Source organism: Cetorhinus maximus, chromosome 10, assembly GCF_964194155.1.
Source record: "Cetorhinus maximus chromosome 10, sCetMax3.hap1.1, whole genome shotgun sequence".
Taxonomy (NCBI): domain Eukaryota; kingdom Metazoa; phylum Chordata; class Chondrichthyes; order Lamniformes; family Cetorhinidae; genus Cetorhinus; species Cetorhinus maximus.
This window is the reverse complement of record NC_135888.1, coordinates 59,612,874-59,633,113: the sequence shown is the minus strand read 5'-3', so window position 1 is coordinate 59,633,113 and position 20,240 is coordinate 59,612,874. Positions and strand designations below refer to the sequence as shown.

The 20,240-nt window shown below is 42.9% G+C and overlaps 1 protein-coding gene and 1 pseudogene across 2 annotated transcripts in view; one reads left to right on the top strand and one right to left on the bottom strand.

Moving 5' to 3' along the window:
* LOC144685718 (clathrin interactor 1-like) overlaps nt 1-20,240 on the bottom strand; it is a 262,875-nt gene that overhangs the window by 125,889 nt on the left and 116,746 nt on the right. The gene's annotated exons all lie outside the window — the stretch shown is intronic.
* On the top strand, nt 11,449-11,546 carry LOC144686154 (U2 spliceosomal RNA; annotated as a pseudogene).

Genomic DNA, 20,240 nt, shown 5'->3' with positions numbered 1-20,240 from the left:
GCGCAACATTATGGAACATACAGAAGACAAAGAGGATAGGAGGAATGTATTGTTCCAATGCCCTTTCTAATAATTTTACTTTCAGGATGAGCTTTGCTAGATCTAAATTCTGCTCCTGGTTTGTGCATTGCTATTTCAAGTCATGGCTGCATAGTCTTGATCTTTCTGGCTCCAATGAAAGATCATCAACCTAAAATGCTAACTCTGCTTCTCTCTTCACAGATACAGCCTGCCCTGCAGGGTATTTCCAGCATTTTCTGATTTTATTTCAAGATTTCCAGCATTTTCCATTTGTTGCTTTTGCTCTTTCTGGTGTTATTCTTTGATCTTCACTCTCATTCAAACAAGGGTGCAGAGATGATATTCACAGAATCACAGAATCAGAATTTCAGAGCAGAAGTGGCCCCTCGGCCCATCAAGTCTGCACCGACACATGAGAAACACCTGACCTACTTACCTAATCCCATTTACCAGCACTTGGCCCATAGCCTTGAATGTTATGACGTGCCAAGTGCTCATCCAGGTACTTTTCTTACAATGAACATGTCATTAGCACTTCAGTAGGCATGTGGTGTGTGATCACTAGCACTTCATTCTGTGCTAGTCACATGCTATTTGCACAATGAAATAAGGAAAGTCCCTCTGGGTTATGAATGGCTAGCACTGTGTAGAGAGGCTCCTGTGGCAATACGAGTGCACTCAATGGCCCTCTGAATCATGGGAAGCTAGTTTTTAAGAATTGTGTATAACCTCTCCTGTTGCTGCCGTGGTCAGTGGCAAAAATCGTTAGCACTGTTCAATAATGCAGCAATAGTGTCCTTGGTGCACTTGGGCAGCAAACTAGCTGACACTGGAACAGTTCCAGCATTAGCCTGATCCATAAAAATTGCAGGTCACACTGATTTCGACAGCCATTCGTACAGATATTACACAAAGGTCATCCTAAAGACACAGATCTCAATCCCTCCCAGCTAAACCTCAACATCTTGGGGCATTCTCCAGTGTCATTGCCAAATAGCCATGGCTCCTGCAAGAGACCACTGTGTAGCATAGTGGACAAGCTGGACATATGAGCAGCTCTTTTCTGCCCTGCTCGTCCTCCTCTACCAAGACCATGCTCATGGAATACTGACTATTTGTGCCCTAATTAGAGAAAGTAAAAAGAAAATTCTCAATCCAGCATCTTTAAATAAAGATTCCAGTTTTCTCTCTGTATCTTGTTTCACCTTGGCGTGTCTAATGGCTCAGAGATGTAATGCTGCAGCAATGAGGCAGGTACCTTTAAATATCTAGTATCTGACCTCTTAGTTGACGGTTAACATAATTTGAGCACATCAGCAGTTGCCTCCAGCAATTTGGTTAGTGCGGTGAAGTTGGCTTTCAGTGGGTGCAACACACAATTGAACAATGCATTAACATTTTTCTTTGTATGTAACCAAAAAGCTCCTCTCATTGCAATTGTATGAAGACCAAAATGTAGCAGTAAAACACAGGTATGAAAAATTCTTTTGGACGCATTTGTGCATGCTGCCAGGGGTATTTCAAATAAAGAGAAACTTATTGTGCTAATGCTTAACTTGTGAGTTAAATTAAAGTTTATGCTGTAAAGAAAACAGATCAGAAAAATAAGTAATTTAAAGTGAAACAATTAAGCTTTTACAACAGAAAATTAATTTTAGACTAAAGACTTGCCTTTTTGTTAAAATTGAGCCAAGATAGGATTTATTAGTTAGCCAACAGATTGGGTGACTATTAGTAGAATGTGTCTTCAATCTTGGTGATTGCAGTGATCACAAAATGACAGCAGCTGGGATTTTGAGATAATAGTAACAACAAGGCTCTCACCATTAATGAGGAGTAAATTGGATAGCAACTAGTTCATAGCACCCTCGCCTTTAAATCAGAAGGTTGTGGGTTCATGTCCCACTCCTGGAAACCAAGAACTGTGAATGTACTCAAAAGAGTTACAATCTGTGACTGTTGATAACTCGAAAGAGTTACTAGTCTCCGTACTTGAAGTTAAACTGAAAAATCAGAAAGCTGCTGTCCAATTTGACCTGCTCCTCAAAAAACTTTGTTACAGTGATGCCTTGTCCAGAGATTCAGCATTCAAATACATGAAAAGATATGAAGTTGCAGTGCTTACCCATGAAGCACACACTAAATACACCAGAAGTAGTTAGGGCTTATCCACTCAAGTGCAACTGGTGAGTATAAATTATAACCAAACATCCTCTGGCCTGAACTCCAACTGTCTCCCCAGGCTTAGCCTGAAAGTGTAAAACCTCGGTACATATCTTGACTCTTAGCTCACCTTCCTTCCATGCATCCAATCAACTGGACCAATATATTCCACCTTTACCAAATCTCCTGCTTCCACACCTACTTCGCATCCTTCACCAAAAACCTAATTCCTCTCATTACTGGATTTCAATCCTTTCCATTCAGGCCTCCATATTTCTCTCATACAGAAACTACAAGCCATCCAGAATATTACTGCCATGTCCTTATTCACACTAGGAGCAGCACTCCTATCACCTTTACTTTAGTAAACTCAACTGGTTTCCCATGAATTCACCCACTGTCTTATCTTCAATTTCAAGTGCCTCCATGTCCTCACCTCTCCCAACCGCTGTGATCTCCTCCAGCTCCGCTTCTCTGATCCTCCAACATCTATTCTTGTTCCATGCTCCATTTTCTTCATCACTGGTGAAGAATATTTGAGCTATCTTGGCCCTGTCTTCTGGAACTCTCCCTTTTGCTATCTCTCTCATGCTACCTTCCTTCAAAAACACCCTCAAGATCCTTGTCTGAACATGTTCCCCCCACCCGCCTTTACTCTTCCCCAATCTACCCAGCTCTCATTACAAGCACCATCATGTAGAGTACTGTTGGTGTTCAATGGGTGCCATAGGGAAAAAAGTCCCACTGATAACTTATTTATTTTTCATTTTTAAACCTATCCTCTGCTATGTGAACTCATCACCATGGGTGTCTGGAGGAAAGAATCAGGCTACAATGCGATGCATGACTCTCTATTTTCCATTGGCACCATACACAAAGAATAGTTATTGAGTGAGGTACTGGTGGACTGTTGATGCCTGTGGAGATATAACCCATAGTGTTCCCATCTTCAGGAGGTTATGGAAAAGGAAAAGGGAAGAAAATATGTAGAAAAAAAGAGAAAAGTGGTACACACAATTAAGAACTGTTTTCTCCCAACAATGTTGGATTATACATCAGCAATGAATGCACAGAAACTTAACGTATCAACATGAAACTCTCAGACTTAGTTGTCCAGCAGCACACCAGCCAAGTTTCTCAAGTCCACAGATTTCAAGACAGACATGACTAGATGTTGACAAGTGATTGAAAGGATATGTGAACAGGCTGGATAAATATTAGAAAATTTGCTCATGTGGATGATAAACTGCAACAATTGGTTCAGCCATTGGCCTGTTTCAGTGCAGCAACTTCAACTAATTTATACATGGCAATCTGAGAGTTTCATCTAAAATGGTGAATCAGTGAATGAAACAATGCTTTAAGCTCTACTACTTTGAATGATCCAAAATTCTAAGTATCAATAAAAAAGGTCAATACCCTAAAAAAGCGCAAAAGTGATTAAAATAGCTAATCAAGGTTAAAAAAAGTCAGAGCCCATCAGGGCTCTTCTTCCACAATGAACTTTTACCTCCTACAGCATTTCTTGCTTTAAAGTGGGAGATGAGAAGAGTTGGTTGCATTTACTCATCCAATCAGCATCAATTTGATTTACTTCCCATTTCAAACTATCTGGGATTTCCCACACTTGGTTTCTAACTCCTCCATATTTCCCTCGTGTCTCTTGCCACCACTATTTCAGGTTTCATTTGGTCTCAGTTTTATTGGAAACCTTCATGGACAATCCATCACCAACCCACTTCCCCAACTTCCATATTCTTAATTCCCTCACTTCTCCAGTCACTTACTGGTACCAAGTCTCCTCACCACGGGATCGCTTCATTTATACGGCTCCTTGGCCATTCTTTAGTGTTTCAAGTCTATATTGTTCCCTTAATAATGTCAATATGAACAGGACTATCCATTCCAATAGTGCAACCATCCACACCAGTACTTCTGTTAGGTCTTCCTTTTTCCTTAACCGAGATGCCCACCCATTGGCCCCCTCCCCCCCCAACAAACTTTAGTTGACAGGACCCTCAACTGTATCCATTCCATTTTCCACATTTCCGCTCTCACCCCTTCCCCTCCCTCCCAGAACCACAATAGGATTCCCTTTGTTCTCCCCTTCCATTCCACTATCCCTTTTAGCATTTAGGACTCATCCCTCAGCGACACCCTGGTTAACTACTCAATTACCTCATCCCCTTCCTACAGTACCTTCCCATGCAAGCACTGGAGATGTAACACCTGTGTGATTCTCTAAGAGATTTAATGTTCTCTCCTCTCACCATCCAAACACTCCTTCCAGATGAAACAACTTTCTTTCAATTTAGTACATTGCATTTGCTGTTCATGGTGCTGTCTCCTCTACATTGGAGAGACCAAACAAGGATTAGGCAACCTCTTTGCAGAACACCTCAGTCAATCCGTATGCATGATACCTAGTTTCTGGTGGCCTGCCATTTTCAGTCTCCACCTTACTCTCACACTGACATCTCTGCCTACTGCACTGTTCCAGTGAAGTTCAACACAAGCTTGAGGAACAGCAACGCACCTTTTGATTAGGCACTTAACAGCCTTCTGGACTCAACATTGGGTTCAACAATTTCTAACTGCAATTGCTGGCCCCATTTTATTTCCCTTATTTTGCATGTTTTGGTTTTCCCTTATTTTTGCTTTCAGACAGCAACATACCTGCTTTAGGGCACATCTTTTGTTTCTTTTCTTGCCCCATCACCATTCCTTTTGGCCCTGGAAGGCTAACTCTTCTGCTATTCAATCTCTCCTGTCTTGCACCTTAGCACCAAGCTTCCTTTTGCCCCTTTTCCCACCCATTCCTTCCTCAAAACCGATTATATTTCTAACCTTTCTCAGTTCTTATGAAGGGTCACCAACCTTAAACATTAACTCTGTTTCTCTCTCCATGGATGCTGTCAGACCTGCTGAGTATTTCCTGCCTTTTCTGCCTTTATTTATGAACAGCACTAAAAGGTCTGATGTCAACTATAATATCCCAGTCATCATTAATCTGCTCGACTTCAAATCTGCACTTTAAAGCTGTTTCATGCTACTTGCTGTTAATGATATCAGTTTGTAACAATACAAAATGAGTAATGAACTGAATTAACAAAAAAGGTCACTACTTCCTGCAGTAAAAAGTGATCCCAAGTTAATGAAAAAATTCAAGAATCTATGTAATATAAAAAAAACACAAGTTCATTTATTCAGTCCATTTACAGGAGTCATTCTGATTATAAGGAATAATAGTCTCTTTGTATATTAAAGGCACGGCCACCGCTTTTCCAAATTCACTCAATAGCAGCTGAAATCATGGGAAACAATCCCCGAACACCAATAAAAAGGCCTGTGTAATAAAATGTAGAATTTCATTCATTTCGTCACTGTAAACAAGTGGCCTTAACTGTAAAAACACCAACTTCCTAATTGAATAATTATTAACTCCAGGCTAGTAGGTTAGCTATTCATTATTGCATAATGTTTTATTAACTTATAGACCAACAATCCTTATTACCTACATAAACATTTTTTATAGAGTTTCATGTGCAGGGTGAATTTGCTTTGCTGCAACCCATCTTTTGAAGGATGATATTTTATTTTGGAACGTGATGACATGGTTTTATTAGGCAATTTCATTAGCTAACTGTTCACAAAAATCCATGTATAGATAAATCAGGTAATTGAAAATTGATTGCTTAATGTATATTATGATAGGCCTCCAATTATGTCATGCAATATATCTAATTTCTATCAACTGGCCCTTTCATTAATCCTCTTAGAGAATCACACAGGACACACCTGTCATTACCAAGATTCTTGTTAATCGATAAATAGCACATCTGTAGAATGCTGTTTCACTGAGATTTTTATTAAAGGAAAAAATATGCACTAGAATCAGTCCCAGGTGATGGAGAGCATTTTATAGGCAGTGCTACTAAATCTGTAGTGATTTTTGCTAATAAATTCAAAGAGAGTAAAATCCTCAAGCATGTTCCACATTCGAAAAAGATAAATAATAGTGCCTATAAATTCAACCTTTATTTGAAATTCCATCAGTGAAACTCTAATCTCTTAATTACAATCTCTGACTAATTCTACAGTTGCAAAAGACTGTGCAAAACTGTACATCAACAGAAAACCAATGATAAGAGTTTGGAACAGCTCCAAAACTGCTTCTTGGAGAGTCTTAAAATTTCAGAACAAAAAACATCTGTGTCAAAGTGGGGAGGGAAGAGCAGATCTAACTTGTTTGATAAAGAACATTGAGAATGTCAATAAAATAAAGTCTAGCCATAATTACAGAAAATCACAGGTTCAAAAAGGAGGCTCAGCACCATCTTTAAGGGCAATTAGAGATGGGCAATAAATACTGATCTTGCCAGCAACGCTCACATCCCATGAACAAATAAAAAAATCCTGCTTTGTGTCACGTTTGCTGATCTCAGCCAAGTTTCTGCAATTTTATAATTAGGCTCAGTGTCCCTGGGTCACTAAAGGAAAATGTCAGCCAAAGATTCCATTCTTGATCACCATTCAGTGAATGCTGCTGGAAAGTGCCTGCATGTTGACAGAATTTGAGGACATGATACAAGCAGGCCCTGATGCCTCCATGGTCAAAATGGTCTGGTGGCCATCAAAGCTGACTAAAAGGCATCTAGCACAAGCAAGCAAGCAGCCTTTTGTGGCAAAAAGGAAGAACATTGTAAGCACATGGAAAGTTACTTAGGCCATCAAAACATTTACTGCCTCTTTGCAACTCAGTTTAATGCTTTTGGACTTCTGACTTTTACCTGTTCTTTCTTCCATCCTTGGCTTAGTCAGTCCTGTAATTCTTCTACTGTTTTTTCCAGTTCTGATCAACAACCAAAAGAAAATTGTCTTTTCTATTTTCATCTGGTTTGTAATTTCAATATTTTCTATTTTAGTTAGGGCTCAATTTATTTTCTAAATCTGAACAGGAATTAAATATAATCTGTACAAAAGTGTAAATCCCAATGAAAACTCTCCTGATCACAAAGTAACAACGCACTGCAGCAATTTGTACAGTTAAATCAGATCTGCAAAAGGGCAGATTGAAACATCATGTCATAAGTGAGGTCTACTTTTGACATCTGTAGTTGTGACCTAGAACTCCCATTCCCCACACTGCATTCTCACATGCCTAGCACTAATCAATCAGTCACTGCATCCTACAAATAGTATTTCCCCTTTCTGGCATTCTACTCATATGACTGCAAACATGCTGTGAAACAGGTCACTGAAAAGGTTTCAAATTCATGCTTGCTTTTCATAGTTTTTTTACTTCATGTGGAGCTGCAGCATAACTTTGCAAAAATGGTAAGACTTCTCTGAAGTTTTTTTCCAATAAATAATACTTTGTTAACAGAGGGAAATCACCACGAGAAAGGGAAATGGCAACCAATGAAGAATTGCACCTAAACTCATTTGATGTGATTAAGAGGTTTAAAAGCATTTATATTGCACAAGATTTGCACTAGTGTCACTGGATTCCTGAAGTGCAGGTCTCATTGCAATATAAACACAATCCAAAGTTAAACCTGTCAGAACTTGCAAAGCTGCCACATCAGTTCTTAAGCAAATTCCTACAGTTTTATTTTTGACTTGCAATTGGTTGTGCAAAACTCAAGTTTCAGAAACCCAGTATTACTAGTGCAACATGAAATAACATTTAAGGAGGTGCAGTTGTCTCAATGGAATTGATCTTGAACATTCACCTTTTTGCAGTGCTACTAATGCCCTGAAATCCCAGCACATGGTCTTCCATTGTTAACACAGCATTTCAACCCACCTTAGTGTATCTCACACTATATGTCGTTCTATTTCTTTCTCCAGCATTTATCAAGCTTCCCCTTTGATGCATCTATGCTATTCACGTCAACCACTATGTTCCTTATTGGATTTTTTTGCAATCATCTTATTTATGGACACTAGCTTTGGACTCCACAAAAGGAAAACATCTCTTTATGTCTACACTATCAATCCCTTTCATAATCTTAAAGATCTCTATGAGATCACTGCCTTAGTCTTCTCTTTTCTAGAGAAAAGAGCTCCAGCCTGGTCAGTCTTTCCTATTAATTGTACCCTCTTAGTTGTGGTATAATTTTTATCAATATTCTTCACGCTTGCTCCAATGATTCTGTGTCCATTTTATAATAATGAGACCAGAATTGTGCAATGTTCCAAGTGTGGTCTAAGAGATGTTCTATACAAGTTTGACAACCCCTCTACTTTTCAATTCTATTCCTCTAAGAATCGAACCCCAGTACTTATTTGCACTTTTATTGGCTTTGTTAAACTACAGTACTACTTTTTATGATTTGTGACTCTATTCACCGAGATCGCTTTGTGCAGCACCCCATTTAAACTCTGAGTACATATATGCAGAAGGAAGATTAATGATAGATTATTCAGCTACAGTGCTGTCAGTATTTTCTAAAACCAATCAGGGAAATTAAAACATATTTAACTTGTCACAGTACTAGATTTTGGCTCAATCCCAGGGATTACATAAAAGTAAACGAAGACAACATTTTAAAGTCGCATGGCTTTGCTTTGCCAACAAATACTCAAAGATAAGGTCATTGTAATGCCATATCCTAGTTCTCCTTGAAGCCTATTTTAACAGACAATTCAATATTTTCCCATCAGCATCGAAAAGCTCTCTGCCAGTGTGAGATACAGCAACCAATGCAACACATTCACTGTCCCTGTATGTCAAACTGAATAAGTACAAAGGTCAGTCAAGTGAGTCAAGTTGTAGTCATTGAAAATGACAATGAATCCTCCCAATTGTAAGAACGCCACCTGGTTCATTATTAGGGATGAGAACCTGCCACCTTACAGGTCAACATGTGACTGCCGTCACACATACTGACCTGGATTTTATGGTCAGCAGTGAAAGAACAGCACTAACTGCTCATTACACTTCTTGCCCAGTTAGAATATTTAATTCAACACCAAATCATGTTCAGAAATCAAATTAAAGGAAGGGTAGATATGTGGGATTAAGAAAAAGCGACAAAGTGAAAAAAGTAAAAAAGTAAAAATGTAACTTTAAATCTCCAGCAATAATTAAGCTCTGAAGGGATGAGACCTCTCATTTATTTAAAACAAAGTTTAATTTTCAGTGTCAGAGTCTTAGAGTCATTTATGGCACAGGAGGAGGCCATTTGGCTCATTGGGTCTATGCCAGCTCTCTGTGGAGCAATTTGATCAATCCCACTTCCCCACTTGATCCCCATAGCGCAACACAGCACATATTCCAAGACTTTTTTTTTATTATTAAGAACACCTCTTTTCACAACACAGAGCCAATCCCAACTTCCAATAAGGAGTCTATTTTAACAATGGATACATTCAGGTGTCCACAAAAAAAGCAATAAACTTGACACCCACGAGACACATATTTTGAACAAAACAAGGATTTCAGTAATGAAATCAGCCCTAGGAGCCAACAGTGAGAATTCCTTTCAACATGTCTCCTCTTCCAGATCTCTACGTTCTCTCAAGTATGCTTCAGGCTACTGGATTTTGTCTCAAAAAACACAAAAAAAGTCTAGTTTGGTCACTTTCTTTTTTAGCCAGTTTAAATGTTATTGTTCAGTTTCCTGACTGATTGAAAGACCAAATTTTGTTGAGTTTGGTCCTAGCTCCAAATACATGCCAAAATATCAGAGCACATTTTAATCCTGTGTTTATTATGGACAACCTGATATTTACCTCTGCTAAAATACAGGAAAATATGTCACAATTCTCCCATCAATTAAAAGTTAACAAACTTCTATTCATATAGGCCTTATGCCCTCATAACATGCCAAAGCACTTTACAACCAATGAATGACTTTGCATACATTAGTGATGTCTTTTAGGCAAATGCAGCAGTCAACTTGCACACCCAAAGGTCCCACAGAATAAATAAATGGCTAACTAGACAATTTTTTCTGATAGTGTTATTGGTTGAGGGACAAATGTTGGCTAGGACACCAGGCGAGTTTTTTTTACTGCTCTAGCTCTACAAAAAAACACCACAGGATCTCGAGTTTACCAAAGCTAGTAGTCAGGGCCTCTGTTTAATGCTTCAACCAAAAAAAAAGTATGCCACTCCCTCAGTATTGCACTATTCTTCCTTATGTTTCTACCTGTGTCAATGACCATTCCAGCTTGATGTTAAACAGAATTGAGGAATCTGCATTTCTCAGCCTGTGTACAGTGCATCTCAAATAAAAATATTGATTTCACAAATGTTTGTTTGATTTCACTTTCAAAATTAACAATTTTTTTCAAATTTTATAAACCCAAATACCAATGTAACTTCTAATTGCTTCTGTCATGTAGGCCCAGGACCAAAACGTCAGAATATCCCTCCCTTCAATGCCCACATGACGAATATAAAAGTGCGCCTGTGCCTCTGATGGCAATGACAATGTAACTTTTGGAAACTCCAACAGATGACATTGTAAGCAGTGGAAAATGTTGGCATCCATCTTGCTACTCTTTCAACAGGCCCAATAGGATTGGCAGCATATAAAGAAAGATCGCTGTTTGTAAATCAGAGGTCTCTGCTGCAGTGTTGCTTTTTCCGGTGCTCAACAGACTCAGCATCTTTCAGACGAAAGCAGCAATTCCCTGACTCGTATAGCTGAGCTAGAAACAGTAGCTTTACTACAAAATTAAGGACAGAGATCTTTGGAAGCATTTCACATAGTTTTTAAACAAAAAGATTACTTAATTTACATAATCTGCACATAAAGATATTTCTAGACATAGTGCTTTGCAACCTGGTTTTATTTGCATGCAGTACAATGTACTTCCCCAGTGCTGCATACTTCGATGTGGCCTTCAAAAATGCTGTTACCTGCAGGTCTACTATAAGGATATATCAATGAAGGTCCCATTCATCATGTGTTCTTATCTCTTGCAAAGTCCAAAACAGGGAAAGCTTAAAGTAAGGATCATTGGCCGAGTGATGTTTGCTTTACATATCCTGAGTGTAACAGCAACTAACAAAATCAGAATGCAACAAGATTGGGAAGCCAGTTCATCATAAATCAAATGCCTTGTCCAAGCTGAGATGATGTATCATAATCTGGGCTCAGCAATCAAATCTTAATGGGTGAATTAAATGATCTCTCGCATCTGTACTGTTGGGTTGCTCCACTAAGGAGTTCATATTGCAGTTAATGATGTAACCAGTCTTGCACTGCAGAGCATAAATGAGCAGCATAACTGTAAAAGTTGAATATGATCGCTTCTCGGCCTTTTGGCTAAGATCAAGTGTAGTCCCTGTTCTTATCAGTTTCTTCTGCATGTGCAGGCTCCAGCGCCTCGTATTGGGAACCTGAAAAAGTGATGGCTGCAACCAGTCGAGCCCCAAGCCAGGAGGTGCATAACACCATTAGGGTGGCGGTGAAGGACAGCGATGGAGGAACACCCATGGGCCGTGCCTTCTTCATTAAGCAAATCCTTTTGGAGTCGTGTGGATTTGAAGCCGCTGAGATCTACTGCCTGCAGGACTTCCCCAGCGCTGCATACTTCGATGTGGCCTTCAAGAAAGCTGCTACCTGCGTCAAGTTCAAAGGTGTTCAAAGAGAAGATAGGCCAGCCGCAGATGAGGATCCTGATGGTGAAACCACTCTTCACTGTGCCGTTGAAATGGGACCGTGTGGTGACTGTGCATCACTACAACCCCCACATCCCTGTCACCGATGTGCTCACCTTCCTCGCCAGGTACGCCGACAAGGTTGGGAACTGCACCGAGGTTAAAGATGCCTTCGGGATTTGGACCAGCAAACGCCAGGTCAAGGTCACGCTCAAGACGGACGGTAGGGTCACAACTCTCCACGCTCCTTCCAGCTTCACTATCGGGGGAAGCCTTGGCTACCTTGTCTATGCTGGGCAGCCCAAACTTTGTCACTCATGCGGCAAGTCTGGTCATGTGGCGGCCAACTGCAGTGTCGTCCTCTGCAAGAATTGCAAGCAGGAAGGGCACCAGGCAAAGGACTGCAAACAGACTAAGTGCTGCAACTTGTGGGGCGAGGCAGGCCACTTCTACAAGACCTGCCCCAAATGCTGCCTCACTTATGCACAGGCAGCCAAAATCAATGAGGGGGAAACAGATGAAATGGTCAGTGTCACTACTACCAAGGACACTTGCAATCCTCCAACCACCAGGGCTTTCAGTGAGCACAATGGGACAAAGGAGGACACGGAGAGAGACAAGATGATGGAAAAGATTGAGGCAGCAGACAGCCAAATAATTGCACTGCCCCCTGAACCTCCCACTCCTCAGCAGAACGAATCAATGGAGGAAGAACCAGCAGAAAACCAATAGGGGAAGTGGCAGCTGGTGAAGAGGGCCAAAAAGAAGAAGGGGATAAGAAAGGGCCAAGCCACTTCCCAGACGAGTGGCAAGAAGTGTCCCCCATCTGACACGAATGACAAAGGCTGCTGCTCTCCAGACGAAGAAGGGCAAGGGCTGCACCAACAGAAAAAGCAGCAAAGCTCTAGGGGTGTGGAGGAGACAATAATGAGACCAGCGCACCCCAACTTTACCCTCAAGATGAAGAGGCCAGCGCACCCCAGCCCCAGGAATCTGGGAGCAGTGAAGCACGCAGCACACCCCAGCTCCGGGAAGCTGGGAGCAGCAACGCCCCAGAGGGTGAGTGGATCGGAGAGACTTCTCCAACAGAGAACAATTCAAATCTCATTGCTTGCACAACCCCTCCAGATGCCACCTCAGTGGAACATCTCCAAGGGGGAAGTTCAGGACAGTTTCCTCAGCCCATCCAGAGTGAGATAATTTGTGAACACTATGGGTATGCAGAAGCAGACCAAAGGTCTGGAACTGTCAAAGACAACAGGCTTGGTAAGCGACAAAATGCTTTAAAAATGGGGATAAAGATTGTATCCATAAATGTGGGTAGCATTAAATCTACTACGCGATGTGTTGCGACCTTGAGTTACCTTGCCATGTTCAAAGCTGACCTGTTTCTGCAGGAGTGTGCGATACCGCACCTCAGCAACTACAGGCAACGGTCATGATGGTGGTCCCATGGGCCATTGATCTGGTCGGGAGGAAACGACTCACATTTAAACAGCCTGGGTATTCTACTGCAGGGAGGCAACTTCACCATCTCCGAGGTTAAGGTGGTGGTGGGCGGGCGCCTCCTCGTAGCAGACGTAATGTACAAGCATGCTCTACTCCGGTTAATTAACATGTATGCCCCGGCTCAAAAGAGTGAGCGGCTGGCGGTCTTTTAGCAGCTCCCACTGCTGCTTCAACCTCCAGGCCGGTCATCCTGGGCGGTGACTTCAACTGTATCATCGATGCGGCTGGACGATCCGGCAGGACCGACAGCAGATTGGACGCCACATCCAGATCACTGATGGAAACAGTAAAGGATGCCAAGCTGCACGACGTCCTCAGCAACCCTGCAGATGGAGCGCAGCGTAGATACACCTGGTCATGGCCAGGCGGGTCCATCCGTTCCAGGATAGACTTCCTGTTTGTGTCCCGTGCGTTCATAGTCAGATCCGCCGACGTCAAGCCAGTGTTCTTCTCTGACCACTGCCTCCTACTAGCTGACTGTCATTTACAGGGAGACCAGAGGGTTGGCAGGGGTACATGGAAGCAGAACGTGCAACTGCTGACCCCAGAGAACATTGAGGAACTCAAGAGGGATTACAAAGGTTGGAGAACCGTGAAACCCCTCTTGAGTCCCTGACAAACTAGTGGGAAGCAATCAAGGAAAACATCAAGAAGTTTTTCACCCTCAAAGGGGTCCAGAAAGCTAGAAAGGAACATAGGGAAATCCCCCGACTCCAGAAAAACATGCAGAACCTGCTCCAGCTGCAGTCGATGGGGGTCAAGGAGGAACTCCAAGAGGTAAAGAGCCAGCAAGCCTCGCTCTTTGCCTCGGAGGCCTCCAAGATCATGTTCCAGTCCAGAGCCCGCTCCATGGAGCAGGATGAGATGTGCTCACGTTTCTTCTTCCAAAAAGGTACACAGAGAGAGCTCTGTGATCAGCAGCCTGAAGGAAGAAGAGGGCTCATTAAAGTCATTGCAGTCTGACATTTTGAGGATCAGCAAATCCTTTTATGCCGGACTGTATGATGTGAAGCCCACAGACAACATGGCCTCCCAGTCCTTCCTGTTCTCTATTACGGAGGTCTTAGACGACAGTATACGGGAGAGTCTGGATAAACCGCTAACTCCTGATGAACTGACTAAGGCCCTTGAGTCCTTCAAGAAGAGTAAGACTCTGGGAGGTGACAGCTTACCGGCTGAGTTGTATTCGGCTGTGTGGGACTGGATTGGCCCAGGCCTGCTAGAAGTGTATGAAAGTATGTTTCTGGCTGGCAGCATGCCAGAATCCATGAGGAAAGGCATCATCACCCTCATCTACAAGCTGAAGGGGGAAAGGGAGGAAATTAGCAACCCATTTCACTGCTGAATGTGGACTATAAGATTCTGTCCAAGGTCATTGCCAATCGGAGTTGGTGATCCACCCTGACCAGACCTGCGCTGTGCCCGGCAGGGAGATCTCTGACAGCCTTGTGCTACTCATGGATACGATTGCCTATGTGCAGGACAGGGGTTTGGACACCTGCCTCATCAGCCTGGATCAGGAGAAGGTCTCTGACAGAATATCGCACACCTACATGGTGGATGTACTCTCCAAAATGGGGTTTGGGGAGGAAATCCACAACTGGATCCAACTGCTCTACACTAACATCAGTAGCGCAGTCTCAATCAATGGGTGGGGAGCTGAAAGCTTTCCAATTAAATCTGGAGTAGGGCAGGGCTGCCCTCTCTTCCCTGTTCTGTTTGTGGGTTGCATAGAACCCTTTGCTGAGTCCATCAGGAAGGATCCGGGCATAAGAGGGGTGACGATTCCAGGCAGTGGAGGCACTCAGGTCAAAGCCTCCCTGTACATGGACAATGTTGCCGTCTTCTGCTCGGATCTGCTGTCAGTGCGCAGATGGATCAACATCTGCGACCAGTTCGAACTGGCCTCAGGAGCCAAGGTAAATCGTGGCAAGAGCAAGGCCACGTTCTTTGGGAACTGGGCTGACCGATCCTTTGTCCCCTTCACTGTCAGGTCAGACTGCCTGAAGGTGCTGGGGATATGGTTCGGAGGGACCGGGGCATGCATTAGAAACTGGAAGGAGTGAGTGGCTATGGTGGAAAGGAAACTGGGCACGTGGGAGCGATGCTCCCTATCCATTGCGGCAAGAACCTAGTCAACAGGCATGAGGCACTCTCCGTATTGCTGTACGTGGCGCAGGTCTGGCCCATTCCTCACTGCTGCACGACGTCAATTACCCGAGCCACCTTTCACTTTATCTGGAGGTCGAAAATGGATCATGTTCGCAGGGACGCGATGTACAAGCCTCTAGATAAAGGGGGGAAAAATATGCCCAACATCGCCCTCATCCTGATGGCCACCTTTGTGTGTGGCTGCATCAGGCTGTGCGTAGACCTTCGGTACACAAACACCAAGTGTCATTACGTGTTGAGGTTCTACCTGTCTCCGGTGTTGCGAAGGATGGGTCTGGCCACGCTGCCGCGAAACGCTCCAAGTAGTTGGACCGTGCCATACCACCTGTCCTTCGTGGACAAAATTTATGCAGAGATACACCTTTGACCACAAGTCCATCAGGCAGTGGTCGGCACGTAATGTCTTAGAGGCCCTGTGGGAAAAGGAGGGTGGATCCTGTGGGATGGTTCCCCGAGCAGACTGTCAAAAAGTCATTTGGCAGAGTGCCTCATCGCCAGAACTTTCCAACAAGCACTAAGACGTAGTTTGGCTGGTGGTGAGAAAGGCCCTCCCCGTCAGATCCTTCTTATGTTCCAGGAGTCTTACCCTCTCTGCACGTTGCTCTCGAGGTGGCTGCGGTGGGGAAGAGACCGTTGTTCACCTCCTTGTGGAATGTGCCTTTGCAAAGAAGGTCTGGAGAGAGATGCAGTGGTTTTTGTCAAGGTTCATCCTGAGCAGTACTGTGACACGGGACTCTGTGTTCTATGGGCTGTTCCCAGGGACACACACCGAGACAAACATCAACTGCAGCTGGAGGATCATCAACTCGGTGAAAGACGCTCTTTGGTCTTCCCAAAACTTGTTGGTCTTCCAGTGCAAAGAGTTGCCCCCTCCGAGTGTTGCAGACTGGCACATTCCAAGGTCCAGGACTACGTGCTGAGGGATGCACTAAAGCTTGGGGCAGCTGGTGCAAAGGGGCAATGGGGATAGATCGCTGTCTAAGACCTTTCTGCCATAGTGCACCGAGGGGCTGGGAATTGTATAGACCCCTCGGCTGTACAACTCACAAAGATTGTATGTAGTGAAGCACCTGAGTGCAACATGATGTATGTCGATAACTCGAATCCCATTGCACTGTCTGTCTGTGATGACCATATTGAAATGACTGTAATATTCACTGATTGTATTGAAGCACCTCGTGATCCATGGGTAAAAGTTGAATATGATTGTACTTTTTGTGATGGCCATTTAGAAATGTTTTATAATGTACTTTCAGATATTTTATGAATAAAGTATATTTTTCCAAAAAAAAACTGCTCCCAAACCTGTTTGTTGGTCTGGCATTTCATACTGGGCACGTGACCAGCTGGCCCACTGTGTTTTAACTTTGCACTGTAACTGGAGCAAACTAGGTTTTTTAAAATACAAAACTATAACTTCAAAAGAGCTTGGGCAGCTCTTTTAAACTTTATAACAGAGGATTAAAACAACTATCCACTTTATTGTAACATTAAAAATTTCAACAATTTACAGACTGTGCAGTCCCTAAAACTGATTTAAAATTGAGCTTTAACCTCAGCTCTGTGCTGTAACTTTGACTTAATTATATTTATTACTATGAGTTAAAAACTGTTGTAGATTTGGTCAAGTTTTTTGTTCTCAAATGTTAGCTACATTTTAGCTTTCACCATAGGGAAAATATGCAGTCAGAAATTTAGTTTCTCAAAATTTTCAATCTCATCCTTCCAGATTTTTTTTTAAACATTCATCACTCAGATTCCACAATCCCAAATAGAACTAGAAAGAGAGGGGCCATTTGACCTATCCTGACCTTCGTCAATGTAAAGCTACAGTTTTCCCATCACTGGATGAGAGTTCTTACCTGAGCTTCTCAGAAGAGCATTCAAGGTACTGATTAGTCTTTGAATAGATGCTTCCTAATTTCAGTGTGCATTTTTCCAACATTTTTGGTTTTTATTTCAAATTTCCAACATTTGCAGTATTGTGCTTTTGCAGTTGCCTTTTGCTAGTCTGGGTATCTTGACTTAACGTGAAATGGTGCCCCAGATCAACTTTCTCTATTTCACAAGTATCTTAAATACCAAGTTTCCTTCGCATTTGCTTCCTTTCAGGTCCCCGAAAGCCTGGAACTTTGCAACTTTTTCTTATGACTTAGTACTTGGATACCATAGAGACGGGTCAGTCTTTTGGTCTTTAACATTTCAAGGCTTTGAATGCTTCCCTAGAGTCCCAGTAAGCAGAATGAATGCAGGATTCGGGATGACTGACCAAAGTAATAAACAAATTCAGCATGATGTCCTCTAACTTGTACTTTACAAACGGAAACACAGTTCAGTACCCTGCTTCCTTTGTATATTGATGCTTCATAGTGATGGGGCACAATGGATGTTTCTACTGCTCCTAGCTCTCTTTCAGTCTCTTAACTTGAACTTACTATAAATATTTGCTCTCCCTCCCCACCAACCTCATTCCTTCTTTCAGTGTGTAACACATCAGACACTTAGTGACAAATTAGATATGAAACAGCTCTGTCCATTTGCAAATGTTGTTTAGATCCTTTCACAGTTTTAATGGACTTGTATGTCCTCCAGTTTATTAATATCTGCTAATATGACCAGTTTGAGTTGGGCTTTTGAGTCAATTTTTTAATTCATTCGCTGGATGGGAGTGCTGCTGCCAGCATTTATTGCTCATCCCTAAAAGCCTTGAGGTGATGGTCGTGAGTCACCTCCTTGAACTGCTGCAATCCATGTGGTGAAGGTACTCCCACAGTGCTGTTAGGGAGAGAGTGCCAAGGCTTTGATCAAGTGAGGTTGAGAGAATGCAGGCTGTATACTTCCTAGTCAGGAGAGACTTTGAAGGGAATTTGCAAATAATGGTATTCTCATACTCTTCTAGGTGGTAGAAAATGCAGGATTGTGAAGCCAAGGGGAGCTGCTGCAGTGCATCTTGTACTGCAGCAACTGTGGGCACAGTGCACCGGGGACAGAGGGAGTAAACATTTAAGGAGGTGGATGGGGTGCCAAACGAGCAGGCTGAATTGTCCTGGACGGTGTTGAGTTTCTTGAGTGATGCCTGGAGGAGTGCAGTTCCAACAAGTGGAGAGTATTGCATCACAATTCTAACTTATACCTGGATATTAGAAAGGCTGTGGGGAGCGAGAAGTTGAAACACTTGCTGCAGAATACTCAGGATCTGATCTACTCTTATAGCTTGAGTGTTATTGTGGTTGGTCCTGTTAAATTTCAGGTCAATGTTGAATCTCTGCAAGATGTTGACAGTGGGGGATTCAGTGATGGTAAAGCTGTTGAACGACATGGGGAGATGGTTAGATACTCTCTTGTTAGAGGCTGTCATTGCCTGGCACTGTTGTGACACAAATGTTACTTGCCACTTAGCAGCCCAAGACTGGATATTGCTCAGGTCTTGCTGCATTATTTTTTTCTTCTTTCATGGGTGCAAGCGTCGCTGGCATAGCCAACATCTGTTGCTCGCCCTTAATTGCCCTTGAGGTGGTGGTGGTGGTGATCTGAAGTACTGGTGTAGGATGTTGGGAAGGGAATTCTAATATTTTAACCCAACAGAAGGAACTGTGATATAGTTCCAAGTCAGGGTTATGTATAGCTTGGAGGAAAATTTGTCAGTGGTGGTGCTCCCATGTTCTTCTGGGTGGTAAAGGTCATGTGTGTCAATTGTGGAGGGAGCAAATGTTTGAAGTGGTGGGTAGGGTGCTAATCAATTGGCCTACTTTGTCCTGGATTGTGTCAAGCTTCTTGAGCGTTGATCAAGTTGCATTGATCCAGGCAAATGGAGACCATTCCATCAAACTCCTGGCTTGTGTCTTATAGATGGTGGACAGGCTTTGGGGAGTCAGGTGGTGAATAACTCACCACAGAATTCCCAGCCTCTAACCTTCTCTTGTAGTCACAGTACTTACATGGTTTGTCCCGTTAAATTTCTAGTCAATGGTAATGCCCAGGATATTAATGGTGCGGGATTCAGTGATGGTACTGAATGTCACGGGGAGATGGTTAGGTTCTCTCTTGGAGATAGTCATTATCGGGCACTTTTATGATGCAACTGTTACATGCTTCTCTTCAGCCCAAGCCTGAATGTTGTCCAGGTCTTGCTGCTTCAGTATCTGAGGAGTCATGAAAAGAACTGAACACTGCGCAATCAGAGAACATTCACACTTCTGACCTTATGATAGAGGGAAGGCCATTGACGAAACAGCTAAAGATGACTGAGCCTAGGACACGACCCTGAAGAACTCCTGCAGTGATGTACTAGAACTGAGATGATTACCTCCAATAACCACAATCATCTTCCTTTGTGCTAGGTATGACTCTAACCAGTGAACAGCTTTCCACCCGAGTCTCAGAGCTAAATTTTGCCAGGACTCCCTTGATGCCACACTCGGTCAAATGCTGCCTTGGTGTCAAAGGCATTCAATCTCACGTCACATACAGCTTTTTCATCCACATTTGGACCAAGGTTGTAATGAGGTCAGGAGTTGAATGGTCCTGGCAGAACCCAAAATGGACATCGGTGAGCAGGTTATTACTGTTTAAGTGCCACTTGAATGCACTCATGATGACACCTTCCATCACTCTGACCATTGAGAGTAGACCAATGTGGCTGTAATTGGCCACATTGGATGTGTCTGCTTTTTGTAGACAGGACATGCCAGGGCAACTTTCCACATTGTCGGATAGATGCCAGGTTTGCAGCTGTACTGGAAAAACTTGGCCTGGG